This window comes from Kogia breviceps, chromosome 2 (genome assembly GCF_026419965.1).
Source record: "Kogia breviceps isolate mKogBre1 chromosome 2, mKogBre1 haplotype 1, whole genome shotgun sequence".
NCBI classification, from domain to species: Eukaryota; Metazoa; Chordata; class Mammalia; order Artiodactyla; family Physeteridae; genus Kogia; species Kogia breviceps.
Genome location: NC_081311.1, coordinates 126990203 through 127004390, shown reverse-complemented (window position 1 = coordinate 127004390; position 14188 = coordinate 126990203).

Genomic DNA, 14188 nt, shown 5'->3' with positions numbered 1-14188 from the left:
ACTTTAATGCAGGCAGTAAGGGTATGTATAGGAGGCTGCTGTATGCAGGTAGCCAGTAGCAAGTATATTTAGGAATAAAGCTATGGAAGGGCCTGTGGTAATTCCCCCGGCTTCAATTCTCCTCCAGCCCATTGGGTGGCAGCCTTTTGGTTTTCTTGGGATTTACAGCATCTCCAGCTTTGGGGACTGGTCCTGGCGCGTTAAATTGATTAGGGTAATCCCATTTCCCTTAGCACCGGAATTGGTTCCGGAACAGGTGAACCATGGCTGAGCCAGTCAATGCACGGCATTCTCTGGTCATAGTCACTGGCTCAGGGGTGGTCCAAACTCCTTAGGACTGGAATTTGGTTCCTGGTTTCAGGAACTGCATTCTTTCTCACTATGTGGATCTCTCACTATGTGCAGCCACATTGAAGAGGTACCCCAGAGACAAAACCAAAACACAGAGGAGGGCAGAACAGAAAGAATCACAGAAAATTAGAGCCAAGTCTGTTTAAATAATACCCTATGCCCACCACAAGATCTAGACTTTTCACTTATCTGAAACAATAAATCACCTTTATTGTCTAAGCAGGAGTTATCAAACTTTGCAAACTATTTTACCTAACAGCATAGGAAGAGAAAATTGTGAGCGTTTCATATGTACCAGGCACATTATGCATGTTATCTCACTTAATCTGCACAAAACCACTCTGTTACATTTTAAGGTCAGGAAACTAGTGATAGTAATGATGGTAAATTACCCAAGGTCAAAACCCACAATAGTTTTGCTAACTTTGATTTTGCTAAGAACATTGTTTAAAAGTACCATGTTTTATCACAACAATTTCATAAAAGGAAGAACATTCCAGTAAAAAATTAAGATAGACATGGTCTGAGAACAAAAGACAGTCCTTCTCAAGAAAGGACTGTTGTTATCACGACACAAATATTTTCACTTCAGCAGGTGAAAGCTCCATCATGAGTGGGTGCTGGGCCAGCTGCATAAAATGTCATATTCTGATTCAGCAGGACTTAAGGTCTGGAAATGGAGTTTTTCGATAGTACTCCAGGCAATTCTGATGAGTAGCCATGGTGAAGAACTACTCTTCCAGGAGACATAGGTATTCTTCAACTGGAACAGGTCCCTATTGCCTTCTTTCCCCACAAGTTTCTTTCCTGTTCTCCAATCTGCTTCTATTTGTACTTCAGGCTGTACACCTCAGCCTGGCAGATCCACAAATCATGTCTCCCCTGGCCCTCAGTTTCTAATAACTAAGCATCATTTCTTTTTCTCTTGTTGCCTCAGAGATTACCTCATTCCATTTTGACAATTGTTTTCTTAGTCATAACTACTCAGGGAAGAAAGGAAGTCTTCTCTATGAGCCATCAACCACAAGCTCACAGAAAGGAAACAGTGACATGCCTATTCCCAGAGACCTTCACACCTCAGGTACTTACCTTGGAAGGTGAACAGCAGTTCAACCTGATCCAAAATAATTTATGATTGCAACCTGCATCGATAATTGTATCTGACTATATCATATTCTTTGGAGGAACGGGATTATATTGCATTTTGAAAATAAATTTAATGATTCATGGTCACTATTATCATCATGGTCTGATGATAATACAATTCAGGTCACTAAAGAATTGTTCAACAATTGATGCTTTCTGTGTTCTTTTTCCCACAGTTTCCAAGATCAAAGACTTAATGTGTTCATTTCTAGAGCTCAGCTATTGTTCCCTTTCCCTTCCTCTTATTCTCTCTCTAGCCCTTTTTCTCCCTTCTCCCTCCTCTGCACTTTGCCTCTGCTACTGATATTTCTGGCAGCTGTCCCTCACTCTGTTAACCTTCCCAAAGTGAGAAAATCTGATTATATTTGTCTGTCATTACCTAATAAGTTGCATTCCTACTGGGCAGCTTTTGGCTCAGGTACTGATCCCTTGGTCTAATCAATGATCACGGTAGCAGGACTGGTTTCATTCTAAGCACTCAGCTTCTTTTCTCCAAAGGTTTTAGTAGAGGAAGTGTAGCTGGCAAGTCCTCTGAGGCTCCATAACCCACTGAGTACAGTCTGGCTTAGCAAACACCTGAAAAATTCCCAAGCAAGATTTGGCTAAGGAGAGAAGGAGAGAGAGCAAGTAATCATGCGTAATGACTGCTCTATCTTTCTTTAAAACAGGGAAATGGAAGTATTGTCTAGATCTTCTCAGCCACATGTGGAGGGGGGGGTTGGGGGCAAAGCCCAGACAGGTATTTCTTTGCAAATTTAACCACCTCAGAATGAATGCCTAAAGGTGTGAGAACTTGACTCCCTGCTTTCACTTGTCTTCACTTGTCTTCATAGTGTGATGTGACTCCCGTCAACCTCTGCAGTCTCTTCTCTCACTCTTCCTCACATACAGAATGCCCAACTCTAATTATCTGCAGTTCTCTGATTGTTCCCTATACACTTGCAGAAGCAGCTCCCTCTTCAACCTTTACAAACTTTATTCACCCGGCCAACTTCTCCTTGAATTCCAGATTCAACATAAGCATGATCTCCATGAAGTCTCATGGGTGTTCTGGGTAGCTGCTGTGGGAGACACCATTCCTTGCCAACGAAAGGTCATTCCTCTTTTTATTCTTTCAAATGGAGCCCCAGGGCTTCCCTGGTGGCGCAGTGGTTGAGAGTCCGCCTGCCGATGCAGGGGACGCGGGTTCGTGCCCCGGTCCGGGAAGATCCCACATGCCATGGAGTGGCTGGGCCTGTGAGCCATGGCCGCTGAGCCTGCGCGTCCGGAGCCTGTGCTCCGCAGCGGGAGGGGCCACAACAGTGAGAGGCCCGCGTACCGAAAAAAAGAAAAAAAAAAAAAAAAATGGAGCCCCAGATTTGTTCAGAAATCAGGCAACAGTCTCTAGTTCTCAGAAAATATGGCTTCAGCAGCTGGTCCAAGGACTGTCATGGGACCAATTTGGAGCCAAGAAGATGTGAAGTCTGTTGAAGAGTTTTCTCTCCTTGATGAGAAGACAATGTTCAAGAATATTGCCCACACACCTCCTGCTTCCTGCATTTGAAACATGCTTTTTCTGAGACAAGGGTGCCAGAACACTTTTATGCTGCAGCCATCATTTGACATTGAGGAGAAGGCCAGTGGCATTGCAGAGATAGCAGCCTTAATGTCATTAAGCCACTGAGCGAAAATTTGTTGACGGCCCTGCTAGTTGATTTTTTTGTCATTTCCTAACTGCTACCTCCTCTGTGCACATATGCGATCACTGAAGTGTCCTCGTCACCTCCTTAGAATCAGTTCTGCCTGAGAGTGAAAACACCTTCACTCTTAAGGAGTATTATATCAATGATGACAGGAAAGCATCTGTAATTGGGTATATTTGGGCACATGCTTACAAGGCCAATAAAAATAAGGCAGCTACACTGGCAAAAAGATCTCAAGCTATCATTAAGTGGTAGAGTTTAGTATAAATCCAAATTGACCAGGCAAATTATCTTTGCAGTATGCCTGCATACAGAAATATGAGAAAGAAAATTTTTAGCTGAGTAGAAATAAAAAAAAAAATTCTGGTCTAATGATTTTCAAAGTCTCACAATAAGAAGACCAAACCTCACATTATGGGAGCCAAAAATCATCCATCATCAGCTATATATGTTTCTTGGTCTATATTATTTCTGTCCCAGACATTGTAAGTCTGGACTTCTCCCAGAGAAGAGAACTGTCATCCTGTCACATGATTGCAATTGGCAAGTCTTACCAAGAAAGTTTGGCAGATTCTTAGAACAGGACTAACATATGTTTTATATATGTGTGGGTAGGTGTATATATAGCCATCCATCTACATACATATATGTACACTTATTTATTTATAAGTCTTAGTTAAAGTTAGAAAAATTAATTTAGATGCATATGGATAAGTCAAACAAATTAGCACTAGTTTAAAAGGAATTAGTATAAATCTAAAAGAAATCATTCTGATTTTTTAAAGTAAAAATGCCAATGCCAATTTTAAAAGTAGAACATCATGTTAATAACTTTTATCTTTAGGTTATTGCTCATTTATATCAATGATTCATTCACTCATCAACAAGTGTTTATGAAATCAACTACAAAGACATATATAAGACACAAAGTCCTTGCCCTTGAGAATCCTATGGTCTAGCGATAGAAAAAAAAAGGAAACAGTTCATTCATTCAATCATTTGAGAAATCATTATTGAGGATCCTCTATGTCTGTCACATATGCTGATAATATGAAGGTGCAAAGACAGAGAAGACACCTGCTTTCACAGAGCTTATGTAATACTGGGGAGAGAAAAACAGTAAACACACACCATCAACATATATACACATAATGGAGTGCTAAATTCAATGTAGAGACTTCAAATAGAATAAGATAAAGAGTACCTGTGTGACTACTTTTAAATATGTGGACAGGGAATACTCCTCTTAGAAAACATTTTAGTGGAGGCCCAAGAAACCACTGGAAGAGGATGTAAGGTGAAGTGAGGGTCTTTTTGCTGCTTTTGTTGCTACTGTTGCTGTAGTAGAAGTAGTAGTTGTTGTTGTTTTGTGTGTGTGTGTGTGTGTGTGTGTCTGTGTGTGTGTGTGTGTGTGTTTGAGAAAGGAGTTACTAGAGGTGGTTTATGACAGTGGGAGTAATTGAGTGAAGACTGATGATTCAGGAGAGGATGAGGAGATAACTGAGAAATCGAGACCCTGATAAGGAGAGGGGGCATGGGGTCCAGAGCACAACTAGAGGGGTGCTGCAGTTATGGCAGCAGAGATGATTGCTCTACCATAAAACAAAGCAGGCAGAGGTCAGGCACAGAGTGAGGTGAGTAAACAGTTTTAGGTTGGAAAGGTAAAGGAATTCTTATCGAATTACTTCCATTTTCTCAGTGATTTATGAAGCAATGTTATATGCTGAGAGCATGGAGAGTAAAAGGGGTTAGGAGATTCAAGGAGTAAAGACAAGATATTAAATTATCATTTTGAAAAGTGGGAATGTAAAAGTCCTATAAAAGTAATATGATAGAACTTGACTACCGCAATAGTTAATTTTATGTGTCAATTTCACTGGTGCCCAGATAGTTAAACATTATTCTGGGTGCATCTGTGAGGGTGTTTCTGGCAGAGAGTAACATTTGAATCCGTAGACTGAGTAAAACAGACTGTCCTCTTCATTGCAGTGGGCGTCATCCAATCCACTGAAGGCCTGAATGGAACAAAAAGGCTGAGGAAAGGACAATTCACTCTCTCTGTCTTACTGTCTTGGAACTGGGACATTGGTCTTCTCCCTTTGGACTCTGCACTGAGTCTTGGACTGGAACTTATATCATTGACTTTCCTTGTTCTCAGGTGTCTGGACATGGATTGGAACTACACCATTCACTCTCCAGGGTTTCTAGCCTGCCAACTATAGGTCTTGGGACTTCTCAGGCTCCATGATCATATGAGTCAATTCCTTATTATGACCCTATCTATCTACTATCTCTCTGTCTATCTACCATTGGTCTCCTTCCCTTGAATATCCTAATACAACTACTGCTCTGAGATTTATAGCCAGCATTTAAGGTGATACTGGCTGACATAGCTATTGTGTCTTCATCAATGTTCAGTTGTTTAGGTGTATGGGGACTATTGGGTGAAACCAGGGCTGCAGCTCGGCCAAGTGAGAGAGGGTGGCAGAAAGGAGTGAAGGGTGTTGTCAAAGAGTGGCTTAATATTGTATTATATGAATGTATTATATAATTTAAGCTGGGTACAGAAGGAAGAGAGGATCTGGGGAGGGCAGATTGATAGTGATACAGTCACAAACCCAACAGCTTGGAACATCTTAATGAAGTCAAAATGTTGCTGTGTACGTGTACCTTGTTTAATGAGCTGTTTAGGAGAGAGTGGCATGCTTGAACTTGAAATTTTGGAGATGATGGATTTACCGATGATCACAAGGTCAAAAGTATGACCATAGGAGAAAGTGGCTGAGGATGGCTGAAGAATAACATCATTCTGTCGTAAGGTGGGGAGGTCCAGAAACTGAGAATTGAAGGTACTGGATGTATCATCCACATGGATGCTGAAGTCAGTAAGAAGGAAAGTCTAGGAGAATAATGGTAGAATAATAAAAAGACAGTGATCCAGGTGCTAACTTTATCAAATAATGAAGGCAACTGAGTTCTCTAGAACTCAACAAAGCAGGGGAGAAGGTGGCAAAGTCTGATAGCACAAACTTCACAGAGCTTGGGGTTTGGAAGGATGAGGCAAGGAGAACACTGACTCCAGGATCAGACCTGTAGTTAGGTAGGATGTAAAAGAAAAACAGCCCATGCTGACCTGACTACAATGCCTCAGAAGTGATTTCAGTAGAGCACATCCAGGTTTTACTTGGAGTAAGAAAGCAAAGAGCTGAAGCTGAGGATGCACACAGGTCTGGTGCTGCTAGACTCTTAGCTCCAGGTGGCAGAGTAGACATGATGGCAGCAGAAGTGAAAGAGCAGGTCAGGTGAGTGGATGTACAGAGGCAGATGAGGATGAAGGTCTAGGCTAGGGGTCAGCAAACCTTCTCTATAAGGAGCCATCTAGTAAATATTTTAAGCTTTGCAGGCCAGATGCCTCTGTCACAACCACTCAATTCTTGTCTTTTTTGTGTGAGAGCAGCCATAGACAATATGTAAAGAAATGGGCTCAGTAGTGTTCCAGTAAAACTCTATTCACAAAAACAGGCAGTGGGCTGGATTTGGCCCATGGATAAAAAAAAAAAGAGCACGTAATTAAAGTGAGCTTGAGCTCCTGATGATGTTCGAGGTAAGAGGCAGAAATGTGGGTCAAAACAGGCATTTGACACCTTCTTAAAGAAGGAGGATAGCTACTTTAAGATGGGAGGTGTGAAGCTACCAAGCATCTACTGGCATCTGCAGCTCCCAGGTGTTTCAGCTAGGGATAAGGGAAGACCTTGACATGGAACTGCTGAGATGGGCAAGAAGCATTAGTTTTGGTGGGGAATCTGCTTTTGAGTGGCCCCAGTGTAATCCAGGATGGTAAATGGGTCTCATCTGGAGCTAAAAGCTTGAGACTACCTCTTCTCCAGGATGTTCAGTGCTGTTGACTCCAGTGAGCTGACTCTAGTTCAAGGAGAAAGGGCAAAGCAAGGCTTCATGTCGGTAGAAACACATTGCGTTTCTAAAGAACGAAGATACAATCATTGGTAAATATGGGAATGGGCAAGGTTTTCTTACTCCACTCATGTCTGTATCCCCAAACTCAATCACTAAGTAGTCAATTCAGTTTCTCCAATGTTCAAAGATGATCCAGCAGTTTCCAAAAATCATGCAGGCTTTTCGATTTTGTTAGACATCAAGTTGTATTTTTGAGGGCCTGGTGTTTTGCATCAGACTCATTTAGAGTCACTCACCAGTCACTCATTATGACAGTACCTTGAACTCAATCTATAGAAAACAATTTTAAAAGATATCTGTCCTGATAAAAAAGAATGAAATATTGTCATTTGCAGCAACATGGAATATCATACTAAGTGAAGACAGTGAAAGACTAATAGTGTATTATATCACTTATGTGTGGAATCTAAAAAATAGTACAAATGAGTTTATTTACAAAACGGAAACAGACTCATAGAATAGAAAACAAACTTATGGTAACCAAAGGGGAAAGGGGGGAGGGATAAATCAGGAGTATAGGATTAACAAATAAACATTACTATATATAAAATATATAATCAACAAGATTTACTCTATAGCACAGGGAACTATATTTAGTATCTTGTAATAACCTCTAATGGAAAAGAATCTGAAAAAAAATATATGTATGTATACTGACTCACTTTGCTGTATACCTGAAACTAATACAATACTGTAAATCAGCTATACTTAAAAAAAAAAAAAATTCCTGGATTGAAGTTCACTGCAAATACTAAGTAAACTCTCTACCTAGAGATCGTCTCTTGGATGTTCATTTTTAATAACTCTTGAACAACCCCCATTTCTTTTTTTATTTTTTAATTAATTAATTTTATTTTTGGCTGCATCGGGTCTTCGTTGCTGCACGCAGGCATTCTCTAGTTGCGGCAAATGGGGGCTACTCTTCGTTGCAGTGCGCGGGCTTCTCATTGCAGTGGCTTCTCTTGTTGCGGAGCATGGGCTCTAAGGGCATGGGCTTCAGTAGCTGTAGCACGCGGGCTTCAGTAGTTGTGGCTCACAGGCTGTAGAGCTCAGCCTCGGTAGTTGTGGCATACGGGCTTAGCTGCTCCGTGGCATGTGGGATCTTCCTGGACCAGGGCTTGTACCCATGTCCCCTGCATTGGCAGGCAGATTCTTAACCACTGCGCCACCAGGGAAATTCCACAACCCCCGTTTCTAAAAGATATTTTTTAAACTCCAGCCCACTAATTATGCCCTACAGAATTGGACCAAACATTATCGATGCTGCTGTTTTTTTGTTGATATTATTAAAACAGATTCTCAAAATGTTTAAATTATTCCCTGATAATAAAACAAGTAGAACTTTATAGGGAGATATTAACTCTTTAGGACCCCAGAGTGTAATTTATTGTTCTTTGCTAGTAATCTAAAGGTATCTAATGTGCTTCTTAACAGTAAATTGGGCCCTGGGATACTGGTTTATTGCTTAAAACTTGTAAGGTTTCTGTTTTACTAATGACAAAAGAAATGGGACTGTCTTTTAAGAGCATACTTCATTTGATCTTACTGAAGAAAACCACAAAAAATGGTTTGATTCAATTAAAGTACATTAGTGTGAAAACCTTTTTCCTTTATTTAGGCCATCTCTTCCTTATAGGAAATATATATTGTAATCGAAGACATTTCATGGTGGATTAAATAAAATTTGATATTCATTTAGCAATTATTATAGGCAGAGTCTTGGGGAAAAAAAGCCTTACATATTCTTGGTTCACTTAGGCATATTTATATAGAACCTATATTTGAGACCACGAAAAATCAACAATGTAGAAAGAATATTTGAATATATATTGATACAAATTATGTAAATAGTAATAGCAGTTCCCAATTACTGAACCTTTACTATTTCTCAGCATTATAGCAATAATTTTACATGCATTCATTTATTTACCTCTCACGACAACCCTATAGGGTGGATAATGGTATCCCATCTTAAAGATAAGTAAATTGTGACCAACAGCTAGTGTCAGAGCTGAGTTTCAAAACTAGATCCATTTGACTGCAAAGCCCTTGATCTTAATCTGTATCTCATTTTGCTTCCGAAACACACATTTTAAGCTGGGTAGAATCAATAAGTAAAAGCCTGTTATTGTTGGATATGGATTTTTGCCACTTTTGACAGACAGAAAGATATGACATTTCTACTGCTGGCAATAGGTCTTCAAGAGTTCCTCTTAAAAATGCAAATCTGTACTATTAGAAGAATAACATATTAAAAAAATAAACATTTTTAAGCTCTTAACACGTGTGTCCTTGCAAAATCATAAAGGAATGGGACAAGGGCAGATAAGTTTTGATAAGGTTAAGGAGTGATAGGTATGGAGTAAGGGAGGAGCAACCCCAAGCAGGGGTAGGAAGCACTACCTCCAGGAAATAGGCAGCATGAAAGAACTGGCTATGTATGGTAGGACTCCTAACAAGAGACAAGATGAGAGAATATCTAAGACAAGATTTTATAGCTCCATAATTTGCACAAGGCCAATATTGCTGCTTCTATTAAAAAATTCAATGGTATGCCATTAGCAAGTATGATAAAATTGATTTGTATGAATTCAAAAACTATAGTAGCTGCTCTAAGCAATGACTGAGGTATAATCGCTATTGTCAAAGAGCTTATAATCAAAGAAGCGTTTTTTTTCCTCTTTCACACCTATTTGCTCCACCATTCTTTACACAATGTCAGATTTTACCCATGATCGCTTGCAACATGATTCTGAATTAGCCTTATACCCAGAACAGGGATGCTAAGAGAATTGATTGCTAATTAGTTCTGCTGATCCTTTTCATTGCAGTTACATTCTTAAGTTAGTATACTCGTCGATATATGACTCGTTTGCAAAACTTAACTGCAATTTTAGTTAAATACTTAGATACCATCATTGTAATGCTAATAATTATAAGGATGATGATGATGACAATAATAATAAACGGAAGTGGTTTTAGGGTTAGAAATGTGAGTCTAAAAATGCTATCTTCATGATCTGTTTATCCTACATCAATAATTTTGCATCAAATTGGCTCAATTTACAAATCAAAAATAGATTTTTCTGTCAGCAAAGACTAGTCTTGTATCTGAAAATCAAGCACAGCTTGTACATCATCATTAACCATAAAGGCTCTGAAATCAGAACTTAGCTGCCAATTTTGTTGATGATGCATAAGACAAAATCGAGTACAGCTGGCTCTTCTGTCCTATGCTAGCTCTGCAGTACTGACATTAGTGAAAAATCTGTTTGTTTTTTGTTTCAGGAAATTAAATAGCTATGACTAAAATGCAGCAGAGGGAACAGATATATCTGGGTAATAAACAGGTTCTATTTTTATTTTTTCCCTTGAAAATTCACTTCGATTACCACAACACTAATTTGACCAACTGCAATGACCTCAAAGAAAACATGTGAAACTTAAAAAAAAAACAAAACAACTAGAGGAACCCTTTTTTTGATAAATGGGGACCAAATTACACAAATCATTTATAATTTAAAATCCGCTGAGCAAATATAATTTTCTCAATGATTATTCCTCCTAATAGAGTGTCTATAGGAAGATTACACCTTTAAAAAATAGATTTATTTGCTGACATGTCAACTGCCTTATCCGAATAGGCACTTCATATGATTTAGGCCTAACTTTAGTACCTTAGTGGTGGAGAAATAAACCAATTTCTAAATATTTCTTTAAAATGAGGAAATGAGAGAATTTTCAATAAGGCAATATTAAGTTAATGGCATAAAACTAAATTCTAGATCCCTAAATTTATTGCAAGTTGTTGAATCAAGGAGATCCTCCAGGCAAGCATTAAATATGCTGTGCCAGCGTGGGGCTGAAGTAAGGACTGAACACACACACGTTAACTGCCACTACTTCAGGAACTCCTGTGAAAGAAATCTTAAGGACATGTTTTTTTAAGACACACACCCATAAAAAAAAAAAAAAAAAAAAAAGGAGGAGGAAGATAGGAGATAACAGCAACATACTTTTGAAAACTGGAAAATAAGTGAATGAAACCTGAGAGACTTAGTAGACCTCAGAGAGGGGAAACTAAGCTAGTAATGGGGAAAGCTGAGAAACATCTTCATTAATACAACAGAATTTTCCAAAGGTTCAGAAAATAATAGCCCAGGTACTTCCAAAACTGAAAGTGAAGGAGGGAAGGTCGGTGCTACAGGAGTATTCGGTGAAAAGCTGACTGAGAAGCAATCATCTCCTTTGATCTCCTTTCCAGCCCGATGCCAGTGGGAGACTAACTCTCCTCACCTTGGAATAAGGTCTTGTGGTTATTTTGAACTAATAAAGGCCAGGCACAGTTGAAGACCTGAATATTCTATTGAAAACACCACTTCAAGCACCTTCCCCACTCAGCTCCCAGGACACTGGCAGCCAAATCTTGACCCTCCATGAAGGAGACAGGTGGACCTTTCTCTAGTACCTGGCCATGCCACCTAGGAAGACCTAAATGTATTGATAACGAGGATGCCCAACAAACAGCCTTCCCAGATCACCTTGCAGTAAAGCTCAAGATCAGTGAGTTCCATATGCATATATGCATTCAGAGTTCCCAATCAGCTTTTAGTTTTTCATTCTTAAACGAAAGCAGAAAATCAAGGATTAAAAGACATCTGAGAAAACCTCTAATATGGAGGAGCTGGGGGCTTGGGGAAGGAAGGAATAGGAATTGTTATTAAATGGATACATATTTTTAGTTTAGGAAGATGAAAAAGTTCTGGAGGTGGATGGTGGCGATGGCTGCACAACAATGTAAACGTACTTAATGACACTGCACTGTACATCTAAAATTGGTTAAAACAGTAAATTTATGTTGTATATATTTTGCCACCATAAAAATAAATAGAAAAATAAAATATATAAGAATATCCATTGGAAAATAAAGGTGAGGAATTTTCTCAAAAAATATAGCAGAAATGAAATAAAAACAAGTAGAAAAGCGATAGGAAATTGAAGGACCAGTCCAGGAGGTCTAATATATAATATATAATGAATATATCTTCAGAAAATGGAGATAAAAGAAAGCATACAAGAGGAAATCATTAGTGAAATAATTCAAGAAAATTCTCCATTAACTGTAAGACATTAATTTCCAAAATGAAAGGCCTATTCAGTGCTCAATATAACAGATGAAAATAAAATCACATCAGGGCATATCATTGGAAAATTTTAGAACAATGAGGACAAAGAGAAGATCACCAAAGTTTCCAGAGAGGAAAAATTTGGGTCAGAAATCACAATGGCACCGTATTTCTTAACAGTAAGACCGGAGCAATGCCTTTAAAGGTCTGAAAAAAAGTATTTCCCACCTAAAACTGTATTATCAGCCAAACTGTTAATTAGATTAAAGAATTAAAGAGATTTTCAGAAATGTAGGATCTTTAAAAATTTACCTCCTAGACACTCTTGTTCTGGAGCTATTGGAAGATATATTCTGAGAGAAAGAGAATGTGTGTTGGCAGGGAGGAGGAGTTGGGAGGAACACTAAGAAAAAGAGGATTACATGTGCCAGAGGAAACAGGGACTCCAACACAAGAGAAAGGGGAAGAGAAGCCCTAGATAAAGAGGACAGGATTACAGGCTAACTGTGATACAGGCCAAACTCCATACTGGACCTCCTTAGACAATTTTTGGTGAGGACAGGGCAAAGCTCTTTATCCACAGCCTTCCTTCCCTCCACACAGAACAGCTGTGCATCGAGAAAAGTGGTAGAATTACTTTAAATGATAATGGTGTATGAGGCAATAAAAGAGCATATTCCTGACTTAAATTGTTACACTGAATGCTGTCAGCCGTATTTGCAAAAGCCTTCTGATCCCTGCAATGCAGAAGAAAATACAAATCTGCCTAAATACATTAAATTCTCTCATATGGAGATTCTCCTGCATAAGCGTCTATACGTGTGTGCTTGGTGTGTGTGTAAAATCTCTGAAGGGATATACAAGAAGTTGATGACATATATGCTTCTGGGGAAAAAAAGTGGGGGGCTGGGCAAAGGGGAATGAAGAAAGCTTACTTTTCAAGATTTATCCTTTTGTTCCTTTTGAATTTTTATCACAATTCAAAAATGAAATTACATTCTTTAAAAAAGTATAATTTTAAGTAAGAAATTCAATTTCTAGGAGTTTATACTAAAGAAATATCTATCCTTAAACCAAATGATGTAGGTGCAGGGATATCTTTGTGTTAGCAAAACTTTGGAAACAACTTAAATATTCATTCACTTGGTACTGATAAAATAAACTATGTATATCCCTGCAAGGGAACAGTATGCAACCAGAAAAAAATAATTCAAAAGCCCTTTATGTACTGATACAAAACTATCTCCGAAATAAGTGGTTAAGGAAAAATAGACAAGATACATACTTAAAAATGTGTGTGAGCTCACATTTGCTTGTATACATGTAGACTATCTCTGGGAGAAAATACAAACATTTTATAACATTAGTTTAGCCTGAACTGCATGGCAGGGGAACAGGGATATGACAGAAATTTTTCTCTGTACATAATTTTGTACCTTTTGAACTCTGAGCCATTTTAATATGTTACCTTTGAAAACCAAACTGAATTACAATTTTGAAAATGTGGGGCATTTTTAAATAGCCTAGATTATTTTCATCTCGATTCTTTCTTTTTTCTCTCTTGCAAAGCCAGTATGAGATCTTCCATCTAATGATAACACTCTGGTTGTAGTTCTGCAATGCTTAAGAAATAAAATCTGTTACTCCTGCTGGGATCAGATCAGAACAGTTGTCAGCATATGTGGGCAGCAGTGGGTGAAGAGCTTTTGGATTTAAGGCATATAAACGAAATACCAAAGTTGAATGTATTATAACAACATTGTTGATATAGGAGAAATCTTATACTAGTGTCACTTATGAAGACATCAGTGATGTACTTCTCTATGATACAGATGAGGACAAGACTCTATATATCAGCTTCATGCTATCCATTCAATCAAGATAGACCAAAGATATGAAAAGAGAGGG